The 15,956-nt window shown below is 28.3% G+C and overlaps 1 protein-coding gene across 1 annotated transcript in view; it reads left to right on the top strand.

The window, feature by feature from the left end:
- Positions 1-15,956, top strand: part of LOC142321491 (uncharacterized) — a 297,406-nt gene that overhangs the window by 80,748 nt on the left and 200,702 nt on the right. The gene's annotated exons all lie outside the window — the stretch shown is intronic.

Genomic DNA, 15,956 nt, shown 5'->3' with positions numbered 1-15,956 from the left:
ATACAACTATAGAAGTTTAGGCTTTTTGAAAAATTCCGGATTCATTTCGGCATGTAGTTAAGTATTATGATTATTTGTATAAACTTTAAACCTTCTTACGGGAATTAAAATTGATTTATGAAAGATTTACTCTAACTGATCGATCGCTTCCTTAGTTTTACATTTTTACAAAATTACGAACCGATAGAATATAAATTAAACTATTTAGGTTAAAACAATATAATCATATATTAAATTTTTTTTTAGGTTTATGGTTTTTCAGAAGTTCTAGAAACAGCTTTTGTTATTAGACAGTAATACTGTCTACTAAAATGACATTGAAAGTAGGTCGTATACTGAAAAGTTAAAAATTTAACTCCTACAAATAGTTAGAAATTATTTTTGTAAATTACTTTAAAAACCGATAATTGTACATGATATATTTCGGTTTAATCGTTTCATTGTAAAATGTTATAGAGAAAACTGTAGGAAATAACTTTTACTATTTCTATGAGATCTTTTACACTAGACGAAGAATGGATTTTTTATTTTTTTATTTGAAGCGTTATTATTATTATTTTACCGTACACGTACGGTTCTTATGATTAGATTCCGTTATTTTTTCTTCTTCTTTACCGGATCTAATCATACGTAAAACTTCCCATGACTTATTTTTTTCATTACACGTATGTTAGGTTAAGAAATCATGATGTGAATTCATTGATAAAATTTAACCGACCGTACTGCACACACAGCACAAATAGTTACATAGTAGTATACAGTATAAAGCAGGTAATTACATTTTGATTACTTTCTATTTATTTTAGTACAGAAAACAAATTTAATACATTATAATTATTAGATCTACTTTTAAAAAAATATCTTTATTTTATTTAACTTTTATTTACAAACGTAAATTAAATTAGTTTTTTTTAGAATATGGGTCAGAATATTTCTGTATGATTTTTTTTGTATAAAAACCTAAAGGAAATTAGCTACATCTTTGATGGGTGTGTTTACTTGTCCTTTATAATAGAATAGGGCTTGCTCAAGCGATTTAAAAAATTTTCGAATGAGAGTTTATCATAAATTTGACTGCAACCTAATCTATAAAGTGACAAGATATTCAAAAGCGCCTCATCCGTTCCTTATGAATTTTTTTTTTTTTTTTATTTACTCGCTTAGAATGATTTTTCAGGGAAAATAGTAATTTTTGAATTTGACTTGAGTTATTCATCCAGATAAAAGATAAAATCTACTGGATACGCAAACACGTCAGAAATGTAAATTTAATTATAGTTCAATCTGAAAATCAAAGATTGGTAAAAAAAATAAATATATGTGTAATTTATTAGGATGATTTTTTGCTTCTCTTTAGCGTTAGAGCGTTATAACAGCTACACGGACGGATTCTCCTAAAACATTATCAATACACAAGTCTCCTTTGCTCACCAAGTACATGTTCATTTGAAAAAAATAATTTCAACATAAGACAATGTAATTGGTTTTTGCAAGTAAAATTTTATGACATGTATCAAAGTGTTTGGTAAGAGTTTCAGAAAAATATATTACATAAATGTTAGTTTTAATTACGTTAAATATTTTAAAATGTTGAATAATGTTTTACAACATGTTTATTTCGTTAAAATAAGCAATGGTAATTTTATAAAACAATATATGTAAAAAATTGTTAGATAATTTAAAATAAGTATATATTTATCACTGAAAATTTCATAACGAACTAGTTATAATGTTTCTTCTCTATAGTGCAGTCTTGGAAAAGATCGTAAGAGAATGGAGGAAAGCTTGCCGAGATAAAGACCTGAAGCAAATCAAATTATGATACCCAAGGTAGAATCTGAAACTGATTGTCTGACCTTTGTAGATTATCTCACCCTCTTGGCAGAAGATATAGAATCGGCAGAACGACAACAAAATATTCTACACGGAATGACTAAAAAGATAAGCTTACAATTGTTTATTGAAAGAACAGAGTATATGACGAATATTAAAAGCGCATCAACAGACCTCGAGAGAATTAAGAAGGCGAGCAGATTTAGGTACTTGGGTGAAGTTATCGAACCAAATGGAATCGATAAGGAAGCAAAGCTCGTCAGAATCAGTAAGATTGTAAAATCCTATGGCCTAACGAAGGACGGTTAAAATAAGAACTGGATTTCAAGGAGCAGACACTGAACAATCGTAATCCGACCACGAGTTTTATACGCGACAGAATGCGTAGCTTTAAGAGAAGTAGATAAACTGGAACTTTCTGAAAAGATAGATTCTAAGGAAAATCCTAGGGCCCAGAGAAACTAAAAATTGTTGGAAATTAAGGAAGAATAAGAAACTTTACCGGGAGTTAGATAGAATTACGGAAGCAATACGTAAGCGAAGACTATCATTCTACGGACATCTGACAAGAATGTATTCAAGTAGGCTTACAAAGAGAATTTTAACAAGTGTAGTGGTGTCAAGACGAATGTTAAATGGTTCAAGCAAGGAGGTAGAATAAAATTTACAACTTCAAAATGCTTAATTTTTAAATCCTATTAAGCTTACAGTAATTAAATTTTTTTTTTTCAAAAAATCGATTTAAATCTCATGTTATAATCAAAAGATCGTATTTCGTCCGACCAATTTGGCATATATACTACGAAATAATATGTCATTTTCATTATGTCCAAACCAAAGACATAAAATAGATTGTTTTATCCATTATTTTACGCATGGTCAGTCTTGAACGATTGAAAAAGTTATTTATTTTTCTTAGGGAAGTATAAAACAAGAAATTTCTGACTAGAAATTATTAATTAAAAACAATTTTATTTAAAATATGATAAAAAATGTTGGTACTTAGGTATTAACGCCACCGCAACTACATCTTTATTTAAAAACAAAGTAGTCAATCGGATTTCGGTGGAAAATGGGCCGTAATAGAGTTTCACATAGATTCAAAACCGTCTCTTTACTAACTATAATAAATGGTTATTTATATTTATTTATTTTGTAAATATAACTTAACCAAACTTAACCTACGCTCGCTAACCTTGACTAATTAACAGGAGTTTTTTGATTATTTAAATAATAAATAATTGCAATAATTACTGAATTTATTAAATAAATACTCAAAAAATTACGGTGTTAATTAGTCAAGGTTAGCGAACGAAGCGAGCGTAGGTTAAGTTTGGCTAAAATTATATTTATAAAATAAATAAATATAAATAACCATTTATTTAAATTAATAAAGATACTGTTTTGAATCTATGTTAAACTCTATGTCGGCCCATTTTCCACCGAAATCCGATTGAGTACTTTGTTTTTAAATAAAGCTGTAGCTGCGGTGGCGTTAATACATAAGTACCAAAATGTTTTTCCTTTGTTTAATCATTAATTGAATAACATTTATTTACTTGATAAAAAGCAAATTAGTAATAAATCTGGTTAAAATTAGTAGTGATTTAAAAGTTAATAAATTTTCTATTTATATTTTCAAATATTTTAATTTTTTTATTCGTTAAAAAAATACTGAAAGTGAAATATGACATTGCAGTTGACAACAATTTTTAATTATATATTATAATTGTGTGTTAAAATATTAAGAATACCGGTGATTTTAGAAAATGTATTTATAATTATAATATTGACGTACGTTATTTGTTTTGTGCTTTCTCAGAATATTATTTTCAAACTTTCTCATGTCACCTTTTCACTTATGTCTACTATAAAATGTAAATAGTTAAACAGTACCTTAAAACAAATAATTATTTTGCAAATTTTCGTTGATGAAAGTTTTTTTATTAATTAAATTAATTAAACGTAACATTTTAATTTTCTACTAGGCGATCAGGGCTCGCTTGGCCCGACAGTCAAGCCAGGGGGCTCTGCCGCCTGGCTAGACTGTCGTGCCCTCGACGCCTTTGTATCCTATTGTTTGTGAGAATATTAAGTAATTTACAAAAATATTTTAAGAAAAGAAATATTAGTAAATAGAGAATATTTTTCTGAACATTTTGGTGTTTTTACATTTAAAATAGGCTCGGAGAGTGAGTAGATACAGAATTTAATAGAAATATGTTTACCGGTAGGTTTGTGAGTGCTCGTGTGAGGTTGTGTTAATTGCCAGTCCAGCTGCTGCTATTGACGTAGAGCGTACCACCGTGCGCCGGCCGGATACGCACCAACGACTCTCTCCCGCTAAATAAGAATCCTTTTTTTACACATAAATATTAACTAATAACCCCTTTCTTTCATTAATTAAATTAGTAAATAGTAAGTTCACACCTGACTACCACGAGATATTTACTAACGAATCGGGATTTTCCGGTAGTGATCGGAACAGTCCGATGCCAAGCTAAGGGAGACGGACACACACACACACACAAGAGAGACTGACTGACACACATACATACAAATGCCCTTTAGTAAGGTAGGATAAATGCATAACAATTTTTTTGTTCTACCTAATACTTTCATTCTATACAAAATTAGTGAAATAATTTAAGAAACAAACTCGCTTCTAAATGTGTACTAAAATTTAAGAAATAAACCATTCGGAAATTTTTTTAAATTTGATATTTTATTCTCGGCCTAAACAAAATATTATAAATAATGATTTAATTTAGCCCTGATTTCAAAATTTAAACAGAATAGAATCTTGTTATTTTCTAATTTTATTTTTAAGCCTTTTTATGTAATTTTATTTTATTTTTTATACATTATAACGAATAAATATTTGGAGTAAGTACAAATATTTATTTTAATTCGTTGATCATAATGATGTAAAATTATTAACGAATCATAAGGGACTCATTCATGTTCAAATTAAAAATAAATTTTAGTAGAAGAAAATATTTTCTGAGCAACTTTGTAGAATCTTCTTCAGCAGCATTCAACAGTTCTTTAGGTAACTCCGGTATAATTTATAGTTTGTATTTATAAAGTCAGCTTACTTTATTTAATTTAATATTTCAAAAGATAACAGCTCGAAAATATTCCGAAAAAAATCCACTTTCCACGTAATGAGCAGCTCATTGTAACGGGGATTTACAATGAATGGCTGCATTAAATAATTCTTGATGAACAGTTAAATATAGAAAAATGAAATTTCACAAATACTTACAAATAATCCTAGGTTGAATACATCTATTTCTCGGTAAACTCAAGCAACGAGGGAGTGGAACTCTAGATGTGAAATGGGTAAGTAAGGTTTAACATATCATGTTAAAGGGTGGCATTGGAAGAAAGTTTTTCAAAAGTACTTCTTGAATAATTACTTAACAGTGAAACACAAAAAAAAATTATCAAATTCTCCTACCTTCAAACGATATATTATTCGGAATAAGACCATTTGTTGGTCTGAAAATGGAGACAATTTGTTTATGATTATACATTATACCAGATAAATAATACGTACATTTATTTAAATTCTTGATCAGGATAACTAAAAGTGATAACACCTTCAAAAGAATTAAAAAGTTCATTAATGACACATTCAATAACGGTTGTGAAACCTGAAAAAAATTAAATTGTCTCCATTTTGGTTTGGGGTTGCGTAACCAAAGTTTTAAGACAAAAGTGATGACTCTTTAAAGTGATGAGTCACTATCATACCCTTTCTATTAAGTATTTTGTGTTTCTCATCATGCAGACTTGAAGATGTGATGACCTCAAACCGAAATAATAAATCGTTTCAAGGTAGGGACATTTGCTAAATTTAATTTATTAATGTTTAACTGTTGAAAAGTTGTTTAATTATTCTCATATTATTATAGCACGCGCACACACACACACACACACACACACACACACACACACACACACACACACATACACACACACACACACACACACACACACACACACACACACACACACACATACACATACACATACACATACACATACACATACACACACACACACACACACACACACACACACACACACTTAAATATATATATTAAATATATATATTTAATAAATTTAAAAAAAAAATGTTTAAAACTCATATAATGAATTTTAATTCCATTTTCCGTTTCTCAGACTGAAATTGTAAATTAAATTACGGTAAAAACAACTTATCGTAGCATTTTTTTACGTATTTCATTTTGTTCGTTTATTAACGAAATCTGTGGTTTTTATCATTTTTTTATGTTAGAACTGAAAGACTCTGAGTGATAGTTCATACTTTCCAAACCTTAAATACAATATGGTAGTTTATACTGTTTTTGTTAATTTTAAAATATAAATCTGTTATCTAATATTATTTTAATAATTTAATAAACGTATGTAATACCTGTACGTATACGATCATTGCTGAACTCGATTATTCCATTAAAATGTATGTATCAAACACTTAGCACGCATAAATTAATTAACAAGATTGTTCCTGTTCGTCACTAGAGATGTACTGGCGGTAATCGGAATCATTCGGGAATGATCGTTAGACTTCGTACTGAGCATATACCTCAGTGCTACACGGAATAACATCATTCGGACTGTAACTAACTGATAAACAGACAAATGTCAGTAGCAGTGCGTTGCACTTACGCAAGCGTTTGAATTACAGAACGGGACATTTTATTTATCGTATAAATTCACATGAATTGTATCCATTTAAGTGCTTTTTAGTTTTCTATAATTTAAACTGATAACATTTTTAAAACTTTTGGTTATAGTTAAAGAAGAATTAATTTAGTTTAGGGAAGGGAAATAATTGAAAGGTTGTGTTTACACTAAAAAATAATGTTCCAATCTAAATATAAATTATACTTTTTTTTTACTTCCGTTTTATTTTAAAAAGTTTGATTTAAATAAAATTAACCTATTAAAAAAATGGAGTAGTAGCATTTAAAAAAAAAATTCTTTAGAATTTTAAAGAATTGTATATAAAAATTAATGAATATATATTTTTTAAATTTCTAATCAGGATTCGCTACATCTTTTGATATAACAGCTGTTTCTAATTTTCCGTTAAATCTCCGTCAACGTACATGAAATATTTACAGTTCGAATTTGTAATTTATCATTTGATGTTTAATTCGTAGCATTTTCTGATATTTCATTGATTATATTATTAGTATAATTTATTAGTTATAAAAATTAATTATTTTATTAATTTTTATTAACTTCAATTAATGTTCTACTTGCTGTTTGATTAAAAAGAAAAAGCAAAGTTGTCCATAATTCACCGTATATTATATATTTTTTAAATTTTATAAAAATGAAATATCATACACGCACCAGCCATTCACTTATTTAAATGTTTATTGTTCAAATGCATTACAAAAAATTTAATAGATCAGCTGTTCAACCCCCAAGTCCAAGAAGGGGGATACACCATTATGATTTTTTCTAGTAGTAAATGGTAATTTTTTTTTAGCCTTCTTGAATAACAACTGAATCAGACCAACTTAATAATCACTCCAATAAATAAACTTTAAGCCCAAAAAATTAGGGAGCTGAACGGAACCTGTATTTTAAAATATTGTTTTAAACTTTTAATTTTCAAGATTTGAAAATCCAACTGAAATTTAGAAGAAATTGATTTTTTTAAAAAAAAAAAAAGGATTCACGTATGACCCGACTCAAAAATTAAAACTTTTGAACTTTTTGTAATTTCTGATTGATACTTTATCTTTTCTTTTTTCAAATTGTGTCTTACTAAATATATTATATGTGGTATCTGTAAAACAAGAAGGCCAAAATAGGGTTATTTCTTTTGCAATTACACAGTAAAAGTTTGCAAGTACAGTAAAAGTTTGATGATAATAATGTTATTTCTTCAAAAGTGTCAATTGGAACCCAAAAACTTTTACTAAGAATTTTGGTTTTCTTCCGGTTATATTTTAATGGTATAAGTAATATTAAAAATCGCTGCGGCATATTTGAAATAATAATCAGTCGAGGGCAAAGCCAGGAAAATTATACAACACTTTAGCGGATTTTTAAAAATATTGATCGGGTTATTTTATATCGATGCAGTATAGGAGGATTCTTATAAAAATAATCCATTTAAAAAGAATAATCATAATTAGCCAAAGTAATCTGCTGTACGAGTGGATACACAATAATATAGAAATCCATTCAAGTATGTTTGTATTGAAACTGACACGTTTTTAAACGTTTATTCTTAATTTAGAATAAAATAAGAAAAGATTAAGAAAGTATTAACAGAATGTTATAAAATAACCTATATAAGAAAAGCATGAAATTGCATGAAAATGAAACGAATATTTAATATTATTATTTGATATGTAGATTTTCTTCTTTTTTTCTATAGAATAAAATTGAAATTATATTAAATAAAAACATAATTGTATTGAAACGGTATTTAAGAATGAAATGATTTTTTAACTCTAAATATATAAAATTACTGCTACGTTTCATTTTTGATATAACTGATAAATTTAAATATCTGATCAAATATGAAAATTTAAATACCTGGTCAGAAAAATGCAAACCTTTCTAACCACTTGATTCTTGTGAATAGGTAATTTGGAAAAAAATAATGAAGTTTTTTTAAGGATTATTTCTATTAAATGAATTTTTCAATTAGAATCAAAATATGATTAGGTACATAATATGGAAAATTGATAATACGGAGAAATGTTGTCTGGTAGGATTATATCTAACATTTTTTTAACGTAACTAAAAATCCGAACGTTATACGTCCAAACTGAGTTAAGAGGAAGTTTCTGCAGCAGTAAGTTTTATATAAACAGCTGATTTATGATGAGGAAATATTTGAGACCGATTCAAAATAAGTTGTTTCATTTTAGTGTGGTGAATTCTTGGTAAACTGTTGATCTGAATGATATCCAAGATGGCGAATACTGAATTTTTGTGGAGTATTATTTTTGATTAATGATGATAATATTTTTGTGGGGGGGGGTTTAAAAAAATATGTGCAATATTTATCGGATTAACTTTCATTCTTCCGTTTTTCAGCAATCTTTCTACGATGGTATAATTTTAAGGTAGATATCTCTGTAAAATTATTATGTGACATTAACGTTATATTGTAAACATAATTTTCAAGTCCGAAGTGTAATTCAGTAGGGATTGAATAGGAATATTCGTATAGTTTCCATTTTTGTAATTTATATTAGAATAAACGATACAATGGTGAAAAAAGTGTTTTCTAGAAAAATTTTAAAATATAGTAATTCAAATTTGACAAATAAATTAATTATCGATACCAACCTTCCTGACGGAATGATTACTTATTTATCCTTAATTTGGAAGATTCTGTCTTCGAATCCCGATCAGGGTTGACATTAATACGCTCCCAATATTTTATCATATATCCGCGTAGAAGCTGTAAGCTTATATTATGAACTAGCAGACCCAGATTTGCTACATTTAAGTATATATGCAGATTAAATGAACGTAATTGAAACTTTGATAAAACATTAACAAAATGAACATTACGGAACTTCAAGAAATTTAACCTTTACCTTTTTCCTTTTACTTTTCTCCCTTTTACCCCTTCCCTTTTCATTTCCCCCTTCTTTTTCCCTTTTCTTCATTTTCCTTTTTCCCATTTTCATTTTTACCATAGTCCCTTTCCCCTTCCCATTTCCTTTTCCCCATTTTCCCCTTTAATTTTCCTTTCACCATTCCACTTTCCTTTATTCTCCTTCTCCTTACCTTTTCTCTTCTTTCCCTTTCCTTTTCCCGTTTTCCCCTTTTTTCTTTTTTCCATTTTCCTCATCTACACTTTTACCTTTTTCGATTTTTCCCTTTTCCGATTTACCTTTCCCAAAATTTTTTCCTTTCTCCCTTTTTCCCCGCGCGTAAATCGATCTAGTAGTTTATTATTCTATACCGGACACACATATCGGAAACATTAAAATGGAATCGTAAATTATTTAACGTAGCGTGTGTTACTTTTACTTCCAACAGAGCGCTGCTTTTTAGTACAAAAAAACATGTTCTTACCTGTCACAGGTGTAAAATCTTAGGTATATAAATAGTAGGTATATAAAAACACGCGCGTATTCAAATGCAACGTTATGCCAAAATTTCAAATCAATCGGTGAAGAAATTTCGGAGATTAAGATTTTGAATAAACCAACATTTACATTTTTATTTATATAAATTAATCATATAACAAAAAAATCATGTGAAATAGATTTAGATTCACTGTAGATCACAAAAGGAAGGAATCATTTACTAGAAATTACTTAATTTAGTATTCTACTTTCAATAAGTTACATTTTTAATATTAGAAATTAAAAATAAATCTAAAATCAAAATATTCAAAGAACGGTAAAAATCAAAATTTATATTTGTGTCTGTGTGTGTTATTATATCTTAAAAAATATGTATGGAATTTTTACCTTTGTTTTTGATCTGCGTAATATTTTACACGATCCTCAAAAAGAGTGTAAATTTTTAGGATGTATGTATGTATCCGTTCTACCGTAACAACACAACGGCGGAACCGATTTAGATGTACGATCCCGCGTTGGAATTCTTACGTTATGGGGAGTGTCATAATATATTACGTTATGGGGAGTGGTATATGTAGACACATATATATACATAGTCTATATATATATATATATATATTTAAAAAATTGAACTGTGAGCCTCTTTCAGTGAGTGAGCTGGGTTTGAACTAAATGATTCGAATCAATTGAGTGAATTATATTGCAAATAAAGAATTAATCTACGTTAAATAAAATAAAATATTAAATAAACTTAAATAATTTCTGTTTAATAGTAATGGGCCTCCGTGGGAACTGCGTGTGAGGCTAGAGAGGCTAGACTAAATCAGTCATCACTATCAACTGATAACAAACGGTATGCCTCTGGGGGGCAGTTTTGGTAGTGAAATGGGATGCTCTTATAATATCTCAACATACAGTCGTCCGGTTTTCAAAATTCAGATGGGGTATTTGTTAGTAAGTTGAAGGCTAACTTTTACATGCGTCAGGTACACTCTTGATCTAACAAATCACGGTTATTCGGAAGTTTTATATCTTCATAACCAATCTTCCTACTTTCAAAATTGAAAGGGGTTATTTGCTAGTATAATACAAGATCACGATGGAACCTAACCAGAACAAAACTTTTGTCAGCAATGTGTTTTTTCGGCAGTCATGTTTTTAAATTTTAATACTCATATCTTGTTAAAAATTTCAATAAAAAATAACTGTGTAAATTTTTATTAAAATTCATTCGTTTGTTAAAGTATTTTAATTATATTAAATTTTAAAGTTTGTAAAGACAAACTAAACCAAATTTCTATAAACATTAAATTTTTTTTTTTAAATATGTAGGTTTTTTAAACGTAAATCAACTAAATTATAAAATTACTAAAAAATGTAGTACAAAATTTAATCATGATATTTTAAATTTTATTAAAATTAAAATATTTTCAATATAAATACGAGTGGAACATACCAATTCAAATAAATATCTTCAATTTCATTAGTTACTTATTTTCTTTAATAAATGTTAAATTAAAAATTTGAATTTTCGGCATGGGGACCCTCCACCCCATGATGCTTAATCCCATACCTCCACTATCATTATGGTTTTAGCATTTCTGTTTTACTTTTAGTTTATAAATATACCTTTTTCTTTATATTATTAGTATTAACTGTTTTGTTTCCATTTTGTACTTTCCTCCTTTGGTTTTTAGTCTCTTTTTTAAGCTTTTTTTTAGACTGGCCTTTTCTTTATGAAATATTTTACTTTAAGGTTGTTTCTTATTTCTCTTTTTATAAAGTTTCTTTCGACTCTTTAAATGTTTATTTACAACTTGTAAATAAATATCGAAGAATAAAAAACATAATATTTTCTAGATGGAGGCCCTCCACCCCATCACGGTTAATCACAACCTACCAATGTCCTTATGGTTCTATCATTTCTATTTTACCTTTCTTTTACTTACGTTATTTCTAGTTTAATTTATAAATACCTTTTTCATTAAATTACATTAATGTCAACTGTTTTCACCTTTACTTTTTTATTTTTTCCCCTTGGTTTATAGTTTCTTCTTTAAGCTTTTTTTAAACTGTTATCTCTCTTTTTTTATAAAATACTTTATAAGATTGTTTCTTAATTTTGTTTTAATAAAGTTCTTTTGGTTCTTTAAATGTTTATTTACAACTTGTAAGTCCGATTTCTTGTTTCTCTTGGTTTTAAAACTTTGTTTTGAATTGTTAAGAAGTGTTTTCCTTTTTCTTAAGTGTTGTTATTTAATTGATTAAAACTTTTTCGATAAGTCTTCTTTCTTGTTTTCTGTAAAGTAGACTTTGTTTAAATTATCTACGTTGGTCTTTTCCTTGTTTGTGACTTTTTTTTTTACTTAATTACATAATATCTTATTTCCTTTCATGTAACTTGTACGCTTTGTTACGCTGAACTTGTGTAAGTTTTTAGTTTTTAAGCGAAGTTTAACAGATGTACTCCTATCAGATATTCGAATAGAACTGAGCCTTACAATAACATGACTTTGCTGTGTTACTGATCAAACATTGTTAAAAAAATTACTAATTTTTTCGTTTGTTAATGTTTTCATTAATAACAAGAGTTAAATATAAAACTTAAAAAATATTGCCGACAAACACTGCTCTTTAATATAGGATAATTAAAGAGCGTGCGGGTGACAATTTTGTTTATAGTATTTGTATATAGTATCATTTTTGTTTATACTATTATATTTTAAATTTATTTAAACATATACATACAGAATGAGCAACATAAAACCGAACCTATAACGTAACCACTGCAGAATCGGTAGGTTATGTTGAAATGAAATTTTTTGAATTATACGGATAAATTAAATAAGAAAAACATACGAGATAATTTAAATGTTGCATTTATTTACCTTATTATTACAAAAGACGTTCAAAATAACCACCCTGAGCATCGATATACTTTTATTCTCGCTGATCATATTGAGAGTCATCTGACGCAAAACGTTGTTATCAATTGCGTTGATTTCGCGTTAAATGTTCACCTTCATTTCATCAATATTGTAGGGATTAGATGCATAAACTTTCCCCTTTAACTAGCCAAAGGAAAAAAATCGCAAGTAGACAACTTTGGAAACGTAGAGGCCACCGTCCTCTGCTGATAGCTCGTTCATTTGTGAAAGCTGCATGAACGCAATTCAGTGAAACGATTGATGTGTGACACGTTGCTCCATCTTGTTATAAAAAGCTGTATTCTTTTTCATTATCAGTTAATTGCGCATAGAATTCTTCGAAAATGTCATCTTCTGGACTGGCAGTCTCCTTTCAATATCGGCAATGGCCTGTGGAGTCCTAGCGGAAGGTTGTCTATTTCGTTTTGCATTTGAAACTGAACCGGTTGTACGTCATTTTTTTAACTAAATCTTATATACTACTCTTCGCTGGGATACAGGCATTCGGAAACTTTTCTACGAATACTTGACGTGATTCTTTAAACGATCCATAACGAATATAGGTCTCAACTGTAGCTGCCCTCTCCTGGATTGAATAAGACGTTTTACAGAAACACAACTGCACTCACAATACTACACCGCAACAAAACGTATACTGCACTGACACGTAACCACCTGACAGACGGCAGTAACAATCAGTAGTAACATATACATCCACTAGTCGCGCTACAGTCTTTCATAAATAGTGTTGGGTAGCGGTTTCATTATGGGTTCGGTTTTATGTTGCTCACCTGTATATACACGTAGTATATAAATTGATATAACCTATGACACTCCAAGTAACGTAAGGATTCCATCGCACGGTCATACATCTAAATTGATTCAGCCGTTGAGCTGCTACAGTGGAACAAACATGCATATATTCTAAATACATTACACAACTTTTTGGTAGCCGTGTAAAAATAAAAAATATATTAAAATTTATAGGATAATTACTATTCAGAACTCTTTAATGTAGGACAATTATTATTCAGAGATCTCTAACTGCATTTAAATATTTTCGTCGAAGGACAAAATTTTCTTATTGATGTAAGACCTGGTGAAAACTTAATCAGGGACAACCTTAAATGCCAGCTATTTCTACAACATGAAAAAAATATATATATAAACAAATTAAAACTGTCCGAAAGTTGATTAATCACCCATTATTTTATTTAATTAAATACTGCATAATGATGTTTAAGTCCTTCAATACCTTGGTTTCTTTTTTTTGTACGATTTATTATCGTATTTAGTTCCAATTATTTACTAATTTTTATTTTTTGGCAGTCGTGTTTTTTAATTTTTATAATTGTTTTTATTGTTGTTATTATATATTATTTCTTGAAATAATGATATACATATTAGTATCAGCTTTCGTTTCTTAAATGATAGGAAGATTTAACCGCAACTTATAAACATGAACTCTTCCTTTTCTCATATGTCATTCTGATATAAAATTACTAACCACTAATATAATATGAAATTTTTTTTAATTTTTATACAATTTAATGTATAGCACGTTCTTTTTATTATACATTTAAAAGTAAATACAGTATGATATATCCTATTTTAATAATGAATATGGTTGAATTACTCGGAAATGATCAGGTTATGACTGTCAAAATTAGTTAATTTTTACAATGTAACAAAATTTTTTTTTTAATAATTACAACTATTACTTAATTAGAGAATTAAAAGATTAAACTTCACTAAATAAACACGAAATAATTCCTATATAAATAGGAGGAGAAATTTGTCTTCCGATTTATGATAATAAAATTGTACCAATGAAGTTATAACAATATATTGGCTTTTGAGCATTTAATAAAACTTTGTAGAAATTTTTTCTCCTTTATTTATATAAATATATCTTGAGTTATAAATTACAAGAAACGTACGTAGTCGTGAATTTGAAATAAAAATAAATAATATATACTATATAAGCAGACGTTTTATCGAATTACATTTAACGTTAATTTTATTAATAATGGGTATCTGAACTGGCTAAAAAGACGAATCAACTTAAACAAATAATTGAAAAAAATGAGTATGATAAAAAATTACTTGAAAGACAAACACTACATGACAAGAAGTAAATAATATTTTTGGTAAAAACAACTAATTTCAAACAGAGAAAAAATTAAAATACTCATTACATAAGTAGGTTGTAAAAAAAAACTTATTACCAAATAATCTAATCTATTCTTTTTAAATTAAGTAAATACGAGTATATATACTGTATACTATTATATAAAGAGGAATAGGCTTTTTGTTTGTTCGGGATAAAAAAAAAAAACTACTTGATTAATCACACCCAAATTTTACTTATGTTTCTTGGCGTAACTGAGAAGTTATTTTTAGATATGAGCAATCTTTCATGAATTGAATTAATGAACTGTGAATTGTGAGTTTCTATCTCTATGTCAGCTGGGTTTGAACTGAATGATTCGAATCAATAATATTACAAAAATAGTAGGATTAAATTTACGTTAATAAAATAAATTTAAAAAAAATTTCTATTTAACAATAATGGGTTTCCCAAGGGAAACTGCGTATGAACTGGTGAGGTATGCGAGCACCTCGTGGGTGACTAGACCAATCATAATCATCAACTGGTAACAATCGAGGTGCTCCTAAGACACTGTTTTGGAAGTGCAATGGGGTGCTCTTATAATATCTTTTCCTCTGATTTTCAAAATTCATACGGGGTATTTGTTAGTAGGTTGAAGACTAACTTTTGCATCCATCAGATACACTCTCGATCTAACAGATCACGGTTATTCGGGAACGTACATATATATATATATATATATATATATATATATATATATATAAAGTTTCTCTGTTTGTTATCGCATCACAGGAGTACCAACCGACGCGATTACTTTCAAATTTGCAGGCTACATTCGTGTTATCCCAGAAAAATTTTAAGACATAGAACGAGGTCGTCCTAGCTCCCTTGAAGGTTAAGATATTAAATATATTCACTATTTCTTTGCCCCCAAAGAGGGTGAAGTTGTGAATTAAAATTATTCATTAAGGAAAAACA

Source organism: Lycorma delicatula, chromosome 3, assembly GCF_047948215.1.
Source record: "Lycorma delicatula isolate Av1 chromosome 3, ASM4794821v1, whole genome shotgun sequence".
Lineage (NCBI taxonomy): Eukaryota > Metazoa > Arthropoda > Insecta > Hemiptera > Fulgoridae > Lycorma > Lycorma delicatula.
Note: the sequence above shows the minus strand (reverse complement) of the source record. Positions and strands in the feature narration are given on the sequence as shown.